Genomic DNA, 22004 nt, shown 5'->3' on the forward strand with positions numbered 1-22004 from the left:
TGGGACCAGACAGGGTCAGAGTGCCCACAAGGGGTGCCACAGCCATCCTTGGGAGGCAGATCTGTCACAGAAGGCCTTAGGCAGTAAAGTAAGGATGTAGCAAAGAGGCATAGAGACTTCCAACTGTTGAACAAATTCCTATGTGGTAAGTGTTTTATTTGAAAAGCAAGTCCATTTTTCCAGCACAATACACGAGGTCAACAAACCAAACTGAGATGAACTATAATTGCCATTGCAAAGTATGCTTTGGTAGTTCATTTAAAGGGTAAGGAATAAACACGAGTCATTCAACTTAAATTAACTCAAAAGATTATGCATAAACTCTGAGTTTGACCCTAACTTTTCATTCTGGGCTTGATCCAAAACCCTCTGAAGTCAATAGAAAGCCTCCGATTGATTCCACTGGGCTTTGGATCAAGGTTTCACAGAGTATATAAATTTGCCTGGCTGCGTGGTTTATATTTTGATGAATTGCTTGTCAGATTCACTCAGATTATTCACAGCTTCACCATAGAGATAAACCCAAGTCTTGTTCAGTTGCTCCATCTTTTATAGTGATTGCACTTTCTAATGTATCCATCTTCATCTGCTTGTCATTAATAAATGTAGAGTGGCGTTGTTTCAGAATTAAAATCTGGTGAGATTTTGTTAACACTTAATTTAGAGTGTCCTAAATATAGTTCATGACACATTTAATTTACAGTACACTCCTCTGAATACTCATAGTGTTTCAAAGAAATGGCAGTTAATTATTACAATATATTCATTGTAATATGAGGGATAGCAAAGTAATAGATGGAGGACCAGATTCTGATTTTTGGGTCCATGCCCTTTATCCAATGGATATATAGGCACCAGGCAATGTTACACTCAGTATAAAACTTGGCCTCAAGCCATGCAAAAGGTCACTGTTTCAGTTTCTTAATCAAAAACCTTCACATCCATTTTGGCTGCAAGAACGTTTTAATGTGGGTGGCTTTCTCCCATAAACATAACATTATGAATGCCTCAACATGAACAATAAAAGCAATCTTTGCAAATAATCACCCCAACAGCAATTTCTCTTAATCTCCTGATCAGTGCTATTTTCTTGGATTGAGATGAAGAAGAGCAGTAGTCTCTCTGAATTCAGAGCTGCATCAGGTACATTCAGAAAATTCTCTAAGGCTTTGCATTATAAAAGCCCTTTCTGAGCTCTCACGTGTACAGAGAAGCTGGCATGGTCCCTCTTAATAACAGAATAACACAAAGAAATTCCATCGGCATAAAGGCTGGTTTCTCATTAGCTATTACAGCATGGGTTCATTTACTACTACATGATTTTTGCCTTGTCATATTTCTCCTATTCTTTCTCAGTTTAGTGCTCTTGCAAGGTGCAGGAAGAGGATATTTGCCGTATGGTTGAAAGATTATAGTAGATTTGAAGTTATGATCACTTGAACATAAAGCATAACACTACAGGTATGACTTGTGGTAATGAATGTTTTTCAGAACTGCCTTTTTCGGTATTTTCAACCCTGAACTGAAGGAACAGCGAGTTATCACTCTGAGAAGACTGTACTATCTCCATTTTCATTGGTTTTTTCAGTGGGAGGCATTTGTGTTGTAGGTAGCTACCTGCCTCCCAGGAAAAGGGAATAACTTTATGAGATTCAATTAGCTTTGTTTTCCACCTTCAGTGAAAAAGGATTGTCCATCGATCATAAGTATTTTACCATGCTCTCATAATTCAAATCATATTGTGGAGCTTGCACACATGCCCTGTGCTCTCTCACTTAACAGCTGATTTTTTTTCCAGTGGAAAACTCCACTGGAGTTTTAGACTGAATTATAGATTCAGGAGAGCATACCATGCTCTTTCCTATGGCACAGCAGCCAGGCATAATGCCACTTCTCATACCCCTGGAGACAGAGACAAAATCCAACACATATTTCCAGCAAAGCTCCAGAGGGAGAGAGTATGGTTTGGTGACCCCTGGAGCCAGATGGTATAACTAGCTGCTAGTGCTTGAGTGCTAGCTGTTGTGATGGTCATCATCTTGGCCAACAGAGCAAGACTTGAATCAACATCTTCCAGTGCTGAAAGCATGAGATACCCCAGCTTGAAGTCTAAGCTTTTTAGCTGAGGACTGCAACCAACTCACATCTTTGGTGGACTGGAAACAAAGTTTGACCCTTAACACAAACAACAGTAGGCAACTTACTTCTTTTGGACAAAGAGAATATCTCTCCAGCATCTGAGGTCCACAGCAGATTGAATCCTGGCTAAGTTCCCACTTATAAGGCACACACCATCCTGGCCTGCATACAAAGGATTGAACTGAACATGAACATACTCATCTTGAGGTGAGCCTCCCTACTTGGGACTCAACAAAGTCGTATCCTCTGTTGTACGTTCAATGAGCTACACTAATACCTGGGGGAAAATATTGAGAGGAGCTCATGATAAGGCCTCTAGCAGAGCTGCAGTAAGGGCTGCTGCTGAACCTGCTCCCTTTACTCCTGGAGCCATTAGGCATGCTTCTGCTTACTGCAGACCTCCTACCACCAGAACTTATGTGGGTAGAGAATCTTGTTTCTGAAGTTAGACAGAAGTCAAGGCAGGGTAGCACGTTAAAGCTTTTAAGCGTCTTTGTTTGCTAGAAATTTTTCTGTGAGAGGGTGTGTACAGATGTTCAGCCAGCAACTGCCCCCTTTCTCCTGCTGCTCATACTTTCCTCAGACCAGGGTGATCCACATACTCCAGTCCTCCCATTTCTAGAGGCAGCACCTGGATCAGTGGGCAAAGCTTCTGCCTGCTCTTCACATTGGGTATCACTGTGTGAGGAGCAGGCTGGTAGCAAGCAATGGCTGTTCCTCCCCTCCCCTACAGGAGGAACAGGAGCATCTGCTCCCTGCACCTTCTCTGGACTGTGGAGGTCCCAGTCTTAGAAAGGCACCGGGAGCCTTTTTCTGCCACTCTACTATGGGAGGAAGCAAGTGGCAACTCCTATCCTGCCTTTCCCAAACAGGGAAGACCCTGATCTTGGAAGGCATGGAAAGTATTTCTCCATTACTAAATTCCTCCCAATTCCTGGGAGCAGTCATATGGCCGGGGAGTATACAAGCATTTGTTCTCCCAAGAGAAACCCCCAGGAACAACTTCTACAAGGTCGGAGATGGGCTATTTTTCTCCCAGAACAAAAATCATGATTCTAGGAGAAACCACACAGACACCTGTACATTCAGGGTTTCTACTGGGAGAGCTGCAGCTCTCCTGGTAAAAACATAATGCTTGCACATGGCCAATGACTCTGTCTTTCCATTTTTTGCTCGCTCAGCTTATTTACTTATAATTAATAATTTTGTATTTTGTTTAAAAAAATGAAAGGCGCTTCCATCAGGACAGATAATTGTCTGGCGGGTTTGTTCATTTCTAGAAGTAATTTAATTTTTTTTTAGGATCTGTGCTTGCATATTTTAGCACCTCTATCCACCCTGTAATTACTGTGAAATTCTGTTTTATTAGTTCTTAAATGCTGTTTGTTTTTCTTGTGTGTCTGACACTCGCTGTTGTCATTCTGCTTTCCAGGTGGATTTTATGTGTGTGTATGTAATGAGTTGCACCACTCCAATTGGCTGAAATATTCAATGTGAGCTATTTATTTGTCATATTTAGTCTCTTTTCTATGCTGAAAATTACCCACAAAGAGACCTTGCTTGGTAAGGAATATGGAGTCAGGTGCCTTCATTGCACTATCTCTAGACCTCTTTTCCAGGACACTTGTAACAAACTACCGACTAGTAAAGACGATGATAAAACTCCACTCTGACTTCAGTAGGGGTAGGATTATGTCTTTGGCCTCTGGTAGGTGCTCTGAAGTACATATATATTGAGTTATATCAGAACAGAGAGGGGAGAAACAAGCCAACTCACCTTTTCTTTGAACCATACCTAAGAGACAAACCATTCTTGTAGTGATTGTCTGGAAGTTATTTATTGCATGACCTAACATCAGTGAGCCAAAGTTTTAGGGAAGGCCACAACCCCAATACCAGGCTCAGAAAGGTGTGCACAAATGGGTAGTAGTACTAGCCAAGGTGAACAGCACTATGGCATCCTGGCAGTGCTGGCTATGGGCCTACCTCGGTTTTATTAGTGAATTGAGTTTACTCACAACAAAGATAAGGGTGAAAACAAACAAAGGATTATAACAAAATGAAGGGAAATTGAAGTGAAGAGAAACAACAATACAATACAATATCATGATGGGGGTGAACAACTTGGAGTATAGAACTGAGCACAACATGAACAAAGCTGGAACAATACTTTACCAAGGAACAAGAGGTGACCAGGAGGAACGCCAATACCGATAACCAATTCAGTTCATGATGGAGAGTGTCCATGGATGTCTGGCAAGGACACTCCTAGGAGCTTCTCTGCTTTGGGGATCCTCTCTCCACAGTCCTCTGACACACACACTTACCAACCAGATAAGCCAGACCAACCACACCGAAGTCACTCTATTCCAGATACATCCACACACACTTATGAGACTCTCACCCATTTGACTCCTCTTGCGCGCTCTGAAGTGTCCGCAGGTACCGTATATACTCTCATTCACAACATGTCACCCCACTTCCAGTCACCCAATCTTGCCACATCAGTCACATACTTCACCGATCACCTTCGTCATTCATGGTACCATTCATGTGTCACTCAAGAGTGTCGCTCAACTTTACCTCACTAGAAGTACTCTGGTTTCCTGACAATTGCAGTCATTAACACACATGCTCGTTCATCCGAAGTAAGTTCAAGTATTCGAGAGAGCTCCAGCAAGTCCTTCCAATGAGATGTTATCAAGCAGGTGCAAGCTTCCAGAAGAGGCGTACCAAATGGAAAAATGGTCCACAACATAAGCAGTAAATGCAATGTTTGCTCACCTTCTGGGAGGAAACAGCTCATCACAGTCTGGAAATCAGCATATGGCAGGTGTAACAGTGACACAGAACCTCTGGGTTTTCTTGATGCTGTGCATTTTCATTTTACCTTGCTTCTACCCGCTTTTGGTGGTAGTCATTGTGTATCAGTTATTCAAGAAATCCTAAATATGCTCATCAGTACACGCAGAGTTACGCATATGTAAGATAATATGCATCTTCCTAGCAATGTGTGCAGTTTGAATGAGAAACAAAATGGGAAAGCTTGCATCAAGTTTGTACTATATTATCTCTGTTTATGTTCCTCCAAATAATCACATTTGTTTTGCATTCCTAATTTATCTATTAGACAACTGCATTAAAAGACCGGCTGCAATTTAAGTTTGCCACTATGCAAATTCTTTGTCTTAACTTCCAACCATTTAAACATTAATTACACTCATTTTAGGCTACGTCACTCCTGTGAGGATAGGTCTAGACTTGAATTATACCAGCTAGTTATTTTGGTTTTTCAACTTCGAGATAAAACATCAGTCATTTAATTTCTTGCTACACAATCAAATGCATAAAGGCTTATCTGAAGCTCCTGCTAATTGGGCCCTGTTAATTTGTATAAAGGAACATTTGATAATAGCTAGCAAAAAAGGGAGAGTAAAATTAGAAGCAGCGACTTGAACACTTCAATACTAAGTTGCTCCTTAGATTAGGTGGTGTGACCATCAAAGTGGAACAAGCAACATAGGGTGTGGTATGAGGGATTTATCCCCCTTATAAAAATGATAGGTAGAGTAATAGGTAATTAGGGCTTGATGGGCATTTTGAATGTACAAAATACCATTGGATTCTCTAAAGGGAGAACTACTATGATAAAAACAGACTGTATATTTTGATGTGTCATAGTTACTGTGGGAATTTGTGTCTTGGCTAACTAATACAATATTTTACTAATTCACATGTTGTACTATATATGAATACTTAGCAGAACTTATGCTGTATTTTTCATATTTAAGGCACATGAAGACAGGAGCAATCCTTTGAAGTCAGGATATCCTTATAACTAATTCTCCGTTCCTCAGATATTTTTGATGACCAGTTTGAGCTATTGTAAAGGGACCTGAATTTCAGTAAGTGCTTGTAAAGTTGCAATGCAGTCCTTTAGACGCCTACATTTGAAAATATTGGCCTTAATTGCTCTACTTTAGTAGCAGAACATTAAAGGTGCAAACAGTAATATCCACCCATTAGGAACGAACAAACCAAATATATGATCTCTAAGCTGTTATACACAGACATGTTGCCTAGATGCACATTACTGTGTCCTAAGGGTTAGACAAACTGCTGCCTTTTCCCATTTCTTGGTAATATACAGAAAACATGAAAACATCACAAACTCTTGAGGTGACCTGAAAAAAAAATTACTGTGTAACCTTTTTCTAAGTACAGGGGGAAAAATGGATAAAATAAACTCTGTTTCCTTCGCAAAGTAAATGACATGTATTAGTAAAGCACAGCCTGAGATGAGAATGATTTACTTTCTCATTGCTCCCCATACGGCAGCAATTTATTAATTTTATAATGCCTTGGAAATAGCAGAGTAGCTTTCAAATAAGTTAAATGTAGCACTGCATGTATTATGTGTACTATAGGCAATTAAAACTTCTCCAAGACCCATTTCTGATCAAAAAAGACTGCTGCTGGAAAGAAACACCACTATCATTAAAGTTTCCACTCCTGGACTCTTGTTTGCTGTGGTACCCTATCAATTATGTACAATTACACTTATGTGCTCCCATCTAGTGAGCTTGCCAATTTATGGATTAGTTGCTGGGGTGGGGGCGGGTAGAGGTGAGGAGGAAATCAGGCTATGAAGTTCCTGCAGATGAAACTCCAGGAAGGAAAATGTCATCTGAAGTACAAGCAAGGTACAATTATTTGGTGCCATGTAGTAGTGTTTAAAGATAGAATAGAAAAAAGAACTTTTCCAAAGGCAATATTATATTTCAGAGGCAAGTAGGCTTTTAAAGAAACTGGAGTCATTTGTGTATACTCCTTAAGTACTCCTTAAGGTTACCTGTGCTCTTAAATTTACTAGGCTAACACATCATCATATCTCCTGAAAGGGGTCCCACCTAAGTCAGCTTTAGGGAAACAAACTTTGGCTGCAAGAATGGGGTCAGTAATATAGTAGCATCCATTGACCATTGTATATATAGATTTTCCAGGCTCCATTGACTGTGCACCATTTGCTACATGAGCTTAGAGGCTTGATAAGATGAAAATCTAACCAGCTTCTCGCTCTGCATTTGTGGTTTTCTGTAAGGAAGTTGATTTGCTTTTTTAGGCAAGTTAAATATCAAAGTGAATTTGCCACTCATCTTGGCCCTGCCAACCTGGGTCTCGCACAGGATGGACATTTAATCTAGCCTGTTCTGTCCTGCTCTCTGATTGATGGGAAGGGTCTGTGTGTTTGATGTCCTAGCTGGTATGTGGTACTTATTTATAGTAGTATAGAAGGGATCTATACTATAATGCATAATATCCATAACATATTGAGAACAACTGTCTATACTGAAGTGGAGGAAGACTGAGTGTCTTCTACTCTAGGTGGGTTGGGCAAGGTCCTAATGTTAGGAGTTGTAATCCTGCTGCAGGAACTGACTTGAATATTGTTACCTTAAGATTGCTATCAAAGATGGCTAAATGAGAAATAACCCCAGGTGAAATATTAGGTCTACAGCAGTGTAACACTGAGATCAGAATCAGGTCCTTTTGCTGAAAGCTTCAGTTTCTGCATCTGCAAACACATTGGTTATATTTACCTACTTTGTAGAGGTTGTTTGGGAGGCATTAATGTAAAAGGTTTAGTAAGGTCATTTTTTTTACCTAGGTCTAATATCTCCCTTCCCTGTACCTGCTATCCTGGCCAGAATGCTTTTAGGGGACAAAGGCCCAGAATTTGATCTAAACAGAGAATAATTTTGCAAATATGAAAACAGGCAAATTTAGGCCTTGATCCTGCACATTGTAATGCTTGCTGGTCAAAGTTAAGCACGTGGCTGAGTTTTTACAGGATAGATGCTTGAAGTCATAAAAAAGTTTGCATGATAGAGACTTCTCTGAGGTCTAGTTTTCATGCTGTAAACATTTTCATGAGCAAACGGACTAAGATTCTCAAATGACCCAGATAAAACTTGACTATTGAAACAGATCTTCCTCTTAAAATCAAAACCAACCACGATAAGATTTTATCATGTGGTTTGGACTGAATTCCAAAGATTAAAATAATCTTCTGCATAAAGATTGTTATCTTAATTACTGAACACATACATTTGTTTTCCATGGGTTTTTTTCATTCCAGATTTTGCCCTATATATATATCTTGCTCTGTGATTTATATTACGACATTTACTAGCGTATTTGTATTTTGTAATGCAACCTCATTTTCTTTCCCTGAACGCAAGAACTATGTTTTGTGTAAGCATATAATAGTTATTTTGAAAATCCAATGTCGGGTTTATTTAGAGTAAGAAATGAACGATGACTTTACGAATAACGTTTCAGATTGCCATTTCCCTTAATAACGTTCCATAAGAAGTGCAAAGCCATGACTATTTGTTGGGTAAGTTTATTTCTACAGTGGCTTCTTTCTGTTTATAAAGAAACCCACCATAAAATTATCCTGAATTTGGAACATATTTGTTCTCATACATGCATCCCAAATGCCTGCCATTACAATTGCATTTTAGAAGTCCAAGACCAGCAGTTCATCTGAATTCTGAATAATCCAGTTGTACAGGTATATTTGTAGTGTTAATAGCAGTCGAGAGTAGTGTCATGGGGAGAATATTCCTTTCAGATATTTCCTCCTTCTCTCTTGTTCTTTTCTGTTTCAAACAGCGTGTGTCACTTTTAAAGCTTGTGTGAGCAACTACCAGCGGTTCAGTTTGAATCAAGCAGAGTGTTTCAGCATCTGCTTCTCTGCTATGTATACGTTTCAGAAAGTCTTCCAATTTAGGATCTTGCCAATGCCCTGATTTAGCAACAGCACTCATCTTCCTGTCCTGAGCCACCCTTGAAAATGGACTATCAAAAAAAAAAGGGGGGGGGGTGATTTATTTAAAGTCCAACAAAAAGGATATTAATTGACCTTCAAAGTTGTAGTAATATTTGTAACAGTCACAGGAAATATTCATCTCGGCACAGAATGCATTATAATGTGAAGGGTGAAAAGGCTTGTTGAATGCAACAAGCAGTACATGCTGCTTTATGGCAAGATGCTAATCCGGAGGAAACTCCCCGAACTAACACAAGCTTCTGCGGGACGCTCCATTTCTAAGCCAGAAACCAGCTTTTGGTCTTTGTCCTTGTTCTACAACGAGCATTATTTCTTTTCCTTTTTCTTTGCCTACATTTTGCTTCACCCACAAATAATGCTTTCTGCTTCCAGCAGGAGAAAACAAAGGGTAGTCTGGTAACAAAGCACTCAGGAAAATAAGCAAACTGGAATTAAAACCACCTAGTTAAACTTGAGCAGTTCTTCATTTTTCAATAGGAAGCCACAATGATACCATCCTTGTAGTACTGCATTCTGAACCGCAGATAGTGCTCTGTAAAGGTATATATAGCAGCACTTACTAGGGGCCAAAGAGCAAAGGTTGAAACTTTTCCCAGCTGTATAGCTGAAATAGTACCCCAGGTAAGAACGCCCAGAGTCCCTGTTTTTCAGCTAAGGGCAATTAGGAGGAATGAAGTTGTTAAGCCTGCAGTGTGCATTCTCAGTTGGATTTCACATAACTCAATAAGGTGCTTTAATACAAATAACATATGTTGTTGCCTTAACCCTTTCCCTACTCTTAGCGCTGGGAGGTGGTATGCTGTGTTGTGCTGCAGTAACTTTATTCCCGGATGCGTGCAGGAAATGAGCCCAGTATATCCTATGCTCATCCCTTACAATATAAAGGACAAATATCCTATTTCTGTCCCTTCCTTAATCACAGAGACTTTTTGAAAGGATTTTTTTCCCCCCACCAGCAGTCAGAAAGTGGCCTGTCTTCTCACTAATTAATGATCACACTCTTCAGGCATTGCAGATGTCTTCACATATGGCTCATTACCCTTAAGACAGAAACGTTGTAAGAGTTAAAGGTTTATTTCACAGGGTTCTTTGGGCAACCATGAAGGATGAAGTCATTAAAAATACTTTTAACTAAAGCGAGGTTTGCTGCACAGCCTCATATTTTGCTGGTCTTACAATATTATGTGGCAGTTATGGCTCCTAAATCAAGGTTTATTAGCTTTTGTTTATGGTAGAATTTGCCTGGAGCTGGAGAAAATTGAAACAATAGTAATAAAACATGTATATATTGTCCAGGTTCTAAGGAACTTGCTTTTTTTTTTTGGTAAGCTTTAAAGCAACAAAGTAAATTAATTAGAAATGTGCCTCCTTACTCTTTTGATAAGAAGGTACCAGATCTTACATGGAATATTTGATACTGTAAATCAATGCAGTATCTATATAAATCAAAACGGGCACAAGGACTAGCGATTCATCATCTCCTGGTATAAGAAATATCACATATTTTTTCTGCTGCCTAGAACAGAGGACTACTTCATATCTGTTGTTTTCACTCAGTAGTTGTTAATGACAGCTTCTTATTTGCGGGCACTAAAATTAGTATGACAAAGGAGGAGATATTTCAGTTAAACATATACCGTAGTAAATAGGAACACCTTTGGAAATACCTAGCATGGTTTGCTAGGATGTACATTGCTATCCTTGCTGAATACTCTCCTAGCTCTTGGAGCTGGAGAGATCTCAAAAAGAGGTTTTACTCTGAGAAGGGTCTCCTGAAAGTGGCAGCTTCTTAATCAACAGGGCTGTTAACTGTGTATTGGCTCCGTCGTATTTGCTAAGATAGCGCATCTGTTGCATGCATTTATTTCTTTTTGCTTCTTTGAAATTCTTGTTAGCTCTTTTGGGCTAATCCAGTTAAGGATGAAGCTAAATTTTACACTTAGACCATACTAAAGGTGCTTAAAATATGAGCGTCTGCCTGACCAGGCACCTACCCTGGAGATCTTCAAAAAGAGACTGGACATGCACCTTGCTGGGGTTATTTGACCCCAGCAGTCTTCCCTGCCCTGAGCAGGGGGGCTAGACCCGATGATGTCACAAGGTCCCTTCCAGCCCCTAAACTTCTGGGAATCTGTGAATCTATGTTAAAGCTCATTAACTTGTGCTAAGTGCCCTCTGACTCTTAAAGTGACCGCACTTCAGGTGAGGGTTAATTCTGGGTCATACTACCTACCTCATGCTAGGGTAACTCCAGTCTTTTCCACAGAGATGAAATGAGCAATTTTCAGTCCTCTAGCATCCCAGGATACACTGCTCCCAGCCCTGTCTCCCAGAGCAGGGATAGAGCCCAGGTATCCTGGCTCCTAGCCTTGCCCCTGCTGCCCAGCAGTCTAGTGGCAAGTCAGAGCTATGCAGACAAGAAACAGTTTGAACCCTGAACATGTGACTGCCTGCAGCCTCTTCTGATTTTCACATTGCTTAACACTCCGCAGATTTAGTATGATTTACACGTGCCGTGTAACTTAACCTAGAGCTAGCCAGGTGCGTTCCATTCCTTTTTGTGAAACTCTCCTGTTTCGGTAGCATCTGTCTTTCAGCAATGCATTTCACAGTGTGACAACAGCTCTGTTATGTGGATGTTGTTGTTCTCTTCTTGCTTCAGTGGTTGTGGTGGGCTTTGTTTTAAAAACACCAGTTGCTGGTGTTAATTATGTAAGCTGAAGAAACATTCCTTTTTCTTGCAACAGGAGGTAGCAAGGCTTCTGACGGTCCTTTACCTCCTGTGGGAGTTAATTTCACGCTTGCTCTTCTCCCCCCCCCAAAATGATCTTGCACAGACAAACTTTATTCTTAGTCTAGAGAATTCCATTGCACTGAAACATCATAGCTTGCAAGTACAATTGTCACCCAAAATCTTTTCGGTCTTTTAGGTGCAGTTCCTACCCTGTCATGAAATGCCTACAGGGTAGGAACTGAGAACATGAACTTCATTCAGAATTGTCTGGGAAGCCAGAGTATAGGGGATGGATGCTTGGTGTAGACTGTGTTGCTGACGATATGCACCCCAGCCTTCTGTTAGTTAAGGTTTCTGGTATGCTGAAAACTTTGGGCATTTATACATGTGCTTGGGGAGGGGAGGGGGAGAGGCAAGGGCACTTTAATTAGAGCAGCTCCTAGAGCTGCTCTATTTAAAGTGCCCAGAGCATCACGTGTATCAGTGCCCCCACTCTGAAAAATGGCGGGGGGGGGGGGAAGGGGGCGTTGAACTAAAGCTTGTTGAATGAACTTTAGTTAAAGCACCTCAGTCGCCATTTTTCAGCACAGGGATGCTGATACACATGACGCTTAAGTTTGCTGGAGCATGGTAATATACCATACGTGTCATTAAAGTGCATTGGAGCAGCCTTGTTACACTAGTATAGGCGCCCTTTGTGCCCAAGTATATTGAATTGCTTAAGTACAGTCAAGATGTCACCAGGAATGTAGCTCATGCTAACTCACCATTCACCAGGCCAGGATGGAGTCTCATAGCAAACTAGAGATGATGGAAAGCATTACTCATGCATGCTGCTGTGCCAGATCTTAGCCTCAGTGAGGAATATGACAGTAATGCTATTGACCTTTAGGGGTAAAGGTGTTCTCCAAAGGAGACTGTACCATGGCTGCAAATCATTTACTCTGCCCACCAGCATCAGCCCTATCTATCTTAGATTTGGCTTTGTCCAGCTGTTCTCCACCCATGGTGTGATATTATTCAAGCACTGAGTCATTTTGGAGTTATGTGGCATAGGCAGTGAAAGTTCAGTAGAAGCTGCATGTTTCTGGCACCTTGTCACTTCAAGATGCCATTTGATCAGTTCATTGAGTGCATGTAGCTATTGAAAAGGACCAGAGAGGGACTAGATCTTGGGAGCACTCTCCAAGTAAGCAGTCAGGTAGTAGAGATCCAATTTCCCATCACTTCCTATTCTTACTGGGTGCATCTTCACATGCATTAATGCACCTTTTCTAATGCACATTAAATTTAGTACCTCCAATGTGAGGTACTAAACTAATGCACATTAGGCTGTGCTAACACACCATAGCATATTTACATCCTTTTTTTGGTGATGTTTAATGCATAGTAGATTTTTTTACTATGCATTAGCGTAATGTTGTTTTTTTTTATGTGACACTTCAATGCACAGTAAAATAATCCACTGCTGCAGATTAAAGTGCATGTGTAGATGTGCCCACTGAGTACTTTTCTTTGGGCAGGTCCCAGACTAATATAATACATTATCCTGGACCTCTGCCGTCTCTCTCGAGCAACACAAGGCAAAGTAGACATAGTGTCAACAATACTGAATACTGCAGGGAAGTCCAGGAACATGAGAATGGATGTCTATTCCATATCCAATAAGATCAGATCATTTATTTGTGCTACTAAAACAGTTTTAAGATCTACCCCACTTTATACCCCAGCCTGCATCCAGACTGCACTACCTCAGATCCTGGATGATAATTGGCTGGAACCAACCTATCCAGGGTGGTTCTCTTGTATGATACTTGGGCTATCATGCATTTTAAGGAAGAAGGGGAAAGATTTGTTTTTTGAATGATGCATCACAGGTGCACCAACTGTTTGGGCCTCTAATTTGCAAATGGGAAGGGTATGAGTTGCATTTACAAGTTATGCATGGAGACTTCTTTAGGGTGTCCAGAGCTTCTTGGCAAGGGGATGTACTGAATTACAGGAATTCAAGTGATCTGCTGCTTGGTGAGTGTAGGTGTAGCAAGTCCATGGTGTTTGGGAAGACTTTCTGTGTCAGGTTACTAGGTGAGGCCTGAATGGTTCTGCAGGATACTTTCATCTTGATTGGACATTGTTCAATGTCAGGGCTTGAAAAACACACAAGAACTCTCTCTCTTTTGTGGTGGGAGGGAACCAACAGTACCCACTGCAGCTCCGAAAGCATGTTTGTGATGGCTGATAGCGAAGGATACGATCATGGATGCATCCTGCTTTGATTGAGAGCCTCTGTTGCTTTCAGGTAGAGATTTAAATGGCTTACACCTGATACAGTCTCCAAGGGGAGGAAGAAATGGAAATGTCTCTTGTCTTATTTTAGGGCTGATTCTTCGTTCTACCAATGTGGGGTGAATCAAGCTTATTTTATTTTGAATGGGGCATACAAATCCTGAAGAGAGGGTGGAGGTTTTATATCAGGGAAGCAGGGCGTAGTGACAAGTCAATGCAGGAACACTTCTGCTCTGTGAGTTCTGGGACTGCGAAAGATGCAAATTAAATGGTGACTTAGAGTAGGTGGATTCTCAGGGTTTGCAGCAATTTTGAGCTGCAAACTGCTGAAGGAAGGAGTAGGGTGTGGGAGCATGATGCACAAGAAGCAGGAACCTTATGTGTAAGCTGAGATCCCCTCCCCTCAAAAGCAGCAGTTAACTTTGAAGACCTTTGGGGAGACTGTATAGAAAAGTAAGGTCACAGTGGGTTTGGTTGTAATTGAGTGTTAATATGGACTGCACTGTTCTAATGAGAAGGTTAAGATGGAGATAGAGTCCAGTTTCTAATAGGTGTGTTGCAGTTGTGTTAATTAAGAGCTATTAGCATTTTTTCTGATAACAATTAGTCTGTTGATTGGGTTGTATTCCCCCTATACAGCATCACTTTTGTACGTCAATAGAGAATGCTGGTTTAACATTCACAACTACTTTTTCTATTTTAAATGAGTATTGGGGCATGGAATTGTATTGGTTCAGCAATGCTAATAGCAAGAAGCCACAGCTCCATATACTCCCTCCCGCCCCCATGTTAATACAATCTTAAGACTGCAAAGAAAAGCACTCAAAAGGCAGAGAATACCAAATAATGTTTCTCATGTAAATTTTTAATCCATTTGCTAGTTTGTGCTTTGATGCATGGAACAGAAGTCCATCTTAAAAAACAGGGTGTGTGTGTGTGTGTGTGTGTGTGTGTAAAAGAATATTGCTGCTGAAAAAGCAGGCTTCTATTGGTCCTGAATTCAAACATTGTCATTTTTGTTGTTTACCAGGCACCTTACCTTCTAATCCTTTTACAACACACAGAGACACCTCGTGGCTGAATAATATACTGCAAGTAAACTAATCATCAAATTACTTATCAGGATACAGAGCCAGATTGTCAGGTGAATTGTGGGATGCATTTTATTTATGTGATCACAATCCTTTCTCTCCAGGTCTCCTGCCTCATTCAGTAGACCAGCTTAATGGTGCAGAATGGAAATGTCATTGGAGCAATATTTTTAGCTTCATTATTCAGCTCTTGACTCCTGCACCATGCCACCCAAACTGCATGTGAGGACGCTACTCGTTCTTGCTCGCTAATTATTCTTATTCTGAGTTCCTTGAAATATTCACCTTCAGCATAGACCCCAAAGTGAAAGTTCTGCAAAAGTAGTCATTTTTTCTATATCTATAATGTTTCTCTTGTGTGCATGTTTCCCGTGTGTGTGTGTGTGTGCGCGCGTGTGTGTGTGTATATAATCCCTTTACAAGAAAAACACTTGATACCATTAGCTGTTGCTGATATTATGTACTTCAGCTATAACACTGAAAAGATAGCAGGCTCGTTTCTTTACAGGTAGAAATCAGAACAGCATTATTGACTTCAGGCTGCACCAAATTGCATCAGCTCAGAATTTAGCTCATTGTGTTTAACTCGGATACAATAAAGCAAATCTAATGATATTCCAATATCCGAACAGATCTGATACACAAATCTGGATGAATTCATAAGCTATTGTATAGGTTTTCTGTTTTTACAAAGCTATTTTGAGGTTTAGATATTTTTTTTTCTTAATCCAGACAATTTTATTTCCCAGAGGTGCATTAAAAGCCCTGTGAGACTTTTTAGAATGACTAATAATCAGCACCTTTAAATTTGATGTCTCTGTATATCTAATATTTCCATGGCCTTCATCACAGTAGTACATGAATGTGTCTGAAATGAATAAAGAGCAGTAAAAAGACTCACTCCCACTCCATTCACCTTCTGCAAAACAGCACTTTCGCATCACCATACTGAGCTGCTGCTTCAGATTTAAAGAGGAGAGTCATTTACTGAGTGACCGGTGTATTTGCTAACCCAGGGGCATCGTTGTCCTCTGTATTTTGTCTTCCTTAGGTAATATTTGTCCATAATGTCTGACTTGATACATTTTTAACTCTTCCCTCCTTTGCTCCCCATCTCCGTCTCCCCCCACATTTACTAGTTGCAACCCCTAGCAACTTAACCAGAAGGAGCTGGTCTGGGACCCTGTATTTAGGTTCATTCTTGCTTCAGCGTAGCAGTATGAATTTTTTTGTTTTTTTTTATACCTCTGACACCTGCTTTATACAGTCAAATTCTTGTTCAGGTGCCCAGGCAATGACAGACTGGGACATTTACAACCTTTACACAATATTCACACTGGTTCACTGCCATTACTGCAGCCTTGATAAGAAAGGACACCATCTGCTGTGACAACTGCTTCACCAACAAGGCTTCACACAGGCCAGGGACGACCACCCGCTTATCGTAAACAGACACTGCGACGAGGACATTTTGTGTTGTTTTAAGAGAACTGTACAGGTGGGTTAGCACTATGCGTGGCCTGTGGATCCAACAGCAGGTACTTATCCAGGACTGCTATGCAAAGTCAGCATTGACGGGGCTCCTTCTTCTTGCTCTTAGACTATAATGCCAAAGCTTGCTCTGTAGTTGAGCAATGTCATTTCTAATGCGGCTGTTGACAGCTCGCTCCTCACAAGTCCCAAGCAGCTATTTGATGCTGCAGTTATAATGTTCATTTCTGATACTAACAGCAGAAGGAGGAATGTTACATCTGCAGCAGCAAATAACTTGAGATTTGGAAAGCAGGAAAATATGAAGTGTTAATTTGGATGAAAGAACTGCAGCCACATCAATTCTAAGCTATTTAAGCTGCTATTCTGTGCCCATCACCAACCTCTCTAAAGCCTTAATTTGAAACCAAATGTAAGCACTTAAGTCTAATTGATTTAACTTTGAGTGCTGACATAGTGTCCTGAATAAGGACCTCTATTCTACAGGTACTCCTACACTGCAAACCATTGTGTAGCATGAAGATACTTGAGCCAGCTGTAAATAGAGTAGCTAAGGGCATTTTTACATGTGTTGTGGGATGCGGTGCTGGGCACTTTAATCAGCAAGTCATGCTAATTATAAGCATCCGTGCGTCATGTGTATTACCATCACCATCAAAAAATGGCAGTGGGGCACTTTTAACTAAAGCTCATCAAATGTGTTTTATTTCAAAGTGCACCGCCGCCATCTTTTCAGCACAAAGACACATGGCGATCCTGATACACGTGACGTGGAAGGCTGCTGGAGGGCAGACTTGATTAATCGAGTCTGCTCCAACATGTTAGATTTCCAGTGTGTCAGAGCAGGCTCCGCACACATGTGTAGGAGCCCTAAGGTACTGGAAGCAACCTTTGGCAGCACTGTGCTGCCAATTGGGCTAATTTACCTTGCAGAGACTCATTTAAAGCTAGCTTGGGTATCTCTACTCTGTGCTTCAAGCTACACTAAAGACAGCTCAGATCAGGACCAGTGTGCTTGGCTCATTTGGAGCCAAAAAAATTCTAAGCATTTGGAAAGTATCTCGTGCTTAAGGTGTTAATAGATTAACTAATAAATAAAGACTCTCCAGACCCACTCTAGGAATAGGACTCTATTTAGCATAGGACGGTATAATCCATATCTACTTGATAGGAGGACTGTTTAGATAAGTATTTTGTTCTGGTTTTTGTTACTGACACCTGAGAATTATAGTGCTGCATTTTTTTTTGACTTATGCTTATTGAAGCATGTGTCCAATGGCTCAGGGAAGTTCCTCCGAAATGCAGGCCTCAGGAATGCAGCCGAATAACAAATCACTCTGGGTTTTCTCATCTGGATTTAAAAAACAAACAAAGAAAACCATGGGCATCCCAACAACTTTACTCCCAGAGAACTATCCCAAATGTAGAAATTTTATTGTAAGTCTTGCTGACCACATATAGTGTCTCTGCTCTATTCTAGCACCTGAGCACCTGGCTATGCAATCTGTGATTTGTACTGGTCACCAGGCACATTTGCGTTGTCTCAAGGCTGCACAGCAGTGAAGCATGCCATGAGTGCTTCTCATGCACACTTCCCTGAAACACATGCAAAGTAGAGCACTGGGCCTGTGCCAATAAATGCTCCTGAGACATTAAGGGCACATCTACACATTGCCATATGGCAACATTGCTATGGCACTGTGTTTTAGTACTTCCTTTTGGAAGTGTTAAAGCATGGTGCCCTAGCAATGTCACCATATGGCAACGTGTAGATGCGCCCTTAAAGGAAATACTAAAGGATATGTCTTTGGAAGTACTTCCTTTTGGAAGTACTAAAGGATGGTGCAGTAACCACCCTACCATGCCGTGCACATGCTGCACAGTTAGATCTTGCTGCTACATTGCTGTAGCGGTGCACTACAATGTGGGCATACACTGCTATGGTGGTGTAGCTGCCGATCGTGTATAGACCCACCCGATTGCTATATCGCTGTAGTGTGCCGTAAAGCAATTGTAGCATGTTGTCATCTCACCGTAGGGAAACATGTAGATGTGCCCTAAGTGTTGTATATCTGTCCCTGCACTAAATGGCTCTATAACTAAACAATTTGGCATGCGTGAAGTGAGCTGGGTATCCATGCTTCAACATTAACTTCAGATTAACTGCTGAGGAAGGCATTACATGACAGCCATCTGAGCGCTTCAGCATTCACTGGCATGACCTTTCGTAGGTCAGGACATGCCCACCATATCAAGAAACAGGCCTTTTCTTGGTGTGTGGAAGACTTCTGGGAACCGCATTATAACAGCTTTAGCTCAGTTCTCTTCTCATGTGAGTTGTTTTTTTTTTCATTGATTTAAGTGAAATTACCCATGAGTTGCTTCTGTGCAGCCGGATGTTTCTAAATTGTGGGTCTTTAATTATGCTGGACACGCAGACTTGTTTGGTTTCAGCTAACCCATTCCTTAGACTTTGCAGGATTCTTCCATGAGTTGTAGCTGGAAGCTATGCACTCTCGTTTAAAGTATATCAAACAGTGTCGTTTCAGGCCCTGCCTGAAACCTGGTTTGGAAACCAGGTTTGGAAACCTGTTCCACAGACCGACAGGTCATTCTGTCAGGAGTTATTTCAGCCTAAGTTTTCCTTCTGAAAAGCTGCCTTATGCAGTTGGTATTTCAGCAAAATGCTGTTGCACTGATACAAGTCAGCTGATGGAAAGGGAAGGAGAGGTTTTGCAGGCATCGTACTGTGGAGACATTTGCTCCTCACTTCTATATTCGATATAGCTCTCTCTTTGTTCGCCTGCTCTGTGCCTGTCCTTTCATAGCATCTGATGAAGTGAGCTCTTGCTCATAAGAGCTTATGCATTTCTGATTCAGTTAGTTTATAAGGTACATCTATACTCTGCCTTTTCTCTCACTTCTCTGTTGTGCCACCTATAACCCCTCTGCTTTTCGTCAGAAAAATGAAGTCTGAAAAATGGGGAATTGCTTCCTGTAAAACTCTTAATTTGCGATGCTTAGGAATGACTATGAGTTGCTGCTAAGTGGTGTTTGAAATACATTATCCTGCCTGATGCTGTTAATCTTTCCCTATATCAGTAGATGTTTTGAAGTTGACTTCCTCTGCTGGCTTCCAGTTGTGCCTTTTCCCTGTTTTAGTCTGTATCCAGATTTCCCTTTGTTCGTCCTTACCGTAGTCAGCAAAGGAGGAATATACCGTACCTCATTAAGATGACTAAGGGATTTATTACAGATAGCAGGATAGTGCTAAAAGTGAGTTTAAAAAAAAAATGTGACACGTTGGTAAGATTAAGCAGCAGGAAGACTAAACCAGAAGAGAGATACTGTGTATTATGAATTGGACTAAACCTTTTTTTGAAACTCAGGGTTGTTACAATCACACTTCCTTGTTCTAAGACGGCGGTGCTCAATCTCTGGCATACAAGGCCATGTTATCAGGCCCATGGGGCTCTGCACAAGTCTGGAGATTTGGCAGCAGGGGAGCAGTAGAAAAGTTATTTGCTGCAGCTCGAGAAGGTGAAATCCTTCTCCCCATCCCCATACTTGGATCCCTGTAGTTTTACTCGCATGCACTCTATGTATGCTACACAGGAGTCAACCTGCTTTAACGGTTTCTTCTACCACTGTGTTAATTATACCAGGTTGCATGCCTTTTCAAATTGCTGATCATGCTGTATAGGAAGTGTGGAGCATTGTAAGTTGGTACAGTATAAACACAGACGAGGTGTACACTCCTTTCTTGTTTGGGTGCTAAACTGTAGTGGCTTCTGTTTACGTAGTATAGAAACCTTCTTGATGGCAGCTGTATAAGCTTTGAAAGAGATGAGCAATTAGATGAATTAGAGTGTAAAGTGGGCCCAAATTCTTGCAAAATCTTTTTGAGTGAAAAGGCCTTTTTCAAAAGTGGAAAATAGTGCTTTTTTGCAAAATACATTCCTAACGTTTTCAATTTTTAAACGAATTTTAAAAACAGAAGAAAATGGGCTTACTTATTCTTCACTATCTCCTTTTTCACCTGCCTTCCTATATTTTAGTGGCAAAATAGACAAAGCATGGGGGGAAGGTTTGGGAGGAACTTGGAAAATTTTTAAACCAGATTTACACCACCAGCTCTTTTTGAATAAAAAAAACACTTGTTCCCTTGCAAAAACTTACATGACTTTTGAGGGGAGGCTGAGGGAACTGGGCTGATTTAGTCTTCAGCAGAGAAGACTAAGGGGGGATTTAATAGAACCTGAAGGGGGTTGCAAAGAGGATGGAGCTGGACTGTTCTCAGCGGTGGCAGATGACAGAACAAGAAGCAATGGTCTCAAGTAGCAGCAAGGGAAGTTGAGGTTAGATATTAGGAAAAAAAATCTCATGAGGAGGGTGGTGAAGCACTGGAACAGGTTACCTAGTGAGTTGGTGGACTCCCCATCCTTGGAGGTTTAAGGCCTGGCTAGACAAAGTCTTGGCTGGGATGGTCTAGTTGGGAGTAGGGCGGGTTGGATTGCTCCCCTTCTTTGAGCAGGGGGTTGGACTAAGTGGCCTCCTGAGGTCCCTTCCAGCCCTCATTTTCTATGATTCTAAAGCAGTCTGCAAAAAAAATTCTTTTTAAAGTTCAAGAAAATCAAATATAGAACCAAGATATTGTGGTGGTTTTTGTAACAGATACTACTAATTAACCAAGGGCCAATGTCATTTATATTGCCTAAATGGGTCTCTGGATCATCGGTGCTAGCAACATCCATGATACTTTGTTAGTCAATTTGGATATTTTGAGCGTAGAAGGATATTGAATCAAATTCCACTCCATAGGCTCACATTGGACCCAGCGTTGGGTGGTGGGGAGCTCCACGTGGTGCTGAGTCTCCCTGATGATGTGGGCAAAGTCTGCTGGGAGGAATATACTGACTTGTTCTTGTCTGTAGAGGAAGCATGGAGCATGCAGCTGCTAAGAGCAGGGCTAATCCTTTCAGGTGGCTGTGGGTTTTGCACCGTTCTCCATGCCACCCCCAGCTCGAATGCAGGTGCATTCTCATGGCAAGAGGCAGCATTATAGCTACCTTAGCATGCTGCTGAGCCCTGCCTCTTAGCAAAGCTAATTGGCCCAATCTCAAGCCTCATGGAGATGACTCAGCTACAATACTTCTGGTGCCTGCTAAATTGCTTCTATTTTGGGCCACTGTTCACTGCTGATGCACCTCAGGAGCCGATTATGAGACTTCCCCCTTCCCCCAGCCCTCTCCTAGCCAGGTCTGCCCCTGTCCCAGATGTATCTGTGCAGGCAGAGGCTGTAACCTTCACCTGATATTTATGGGCAGATTCTGATCCTGTTATTGGCAGCTAGTGCAGATTTCTGTCACTTCACTGTTACTTCTTCTAGATTAATTGTAGAAGGCAT

The sequence above is a fragment of the Alligator mississippiensis genome, chromosome 1 (genome assembly GCF_030867095.1).
Source record: "Alligator mississippiensis isolate rAllMis1 chromosome 1, rAllMis1, whole genome shotgun sequence".
Taxonomy (NCBI): domain Eukaryota; kingdom Metazoa; phylum Chordata; order Crocodylia; family Alligatoridae; genus Alligator; species Alligator mississippiensis.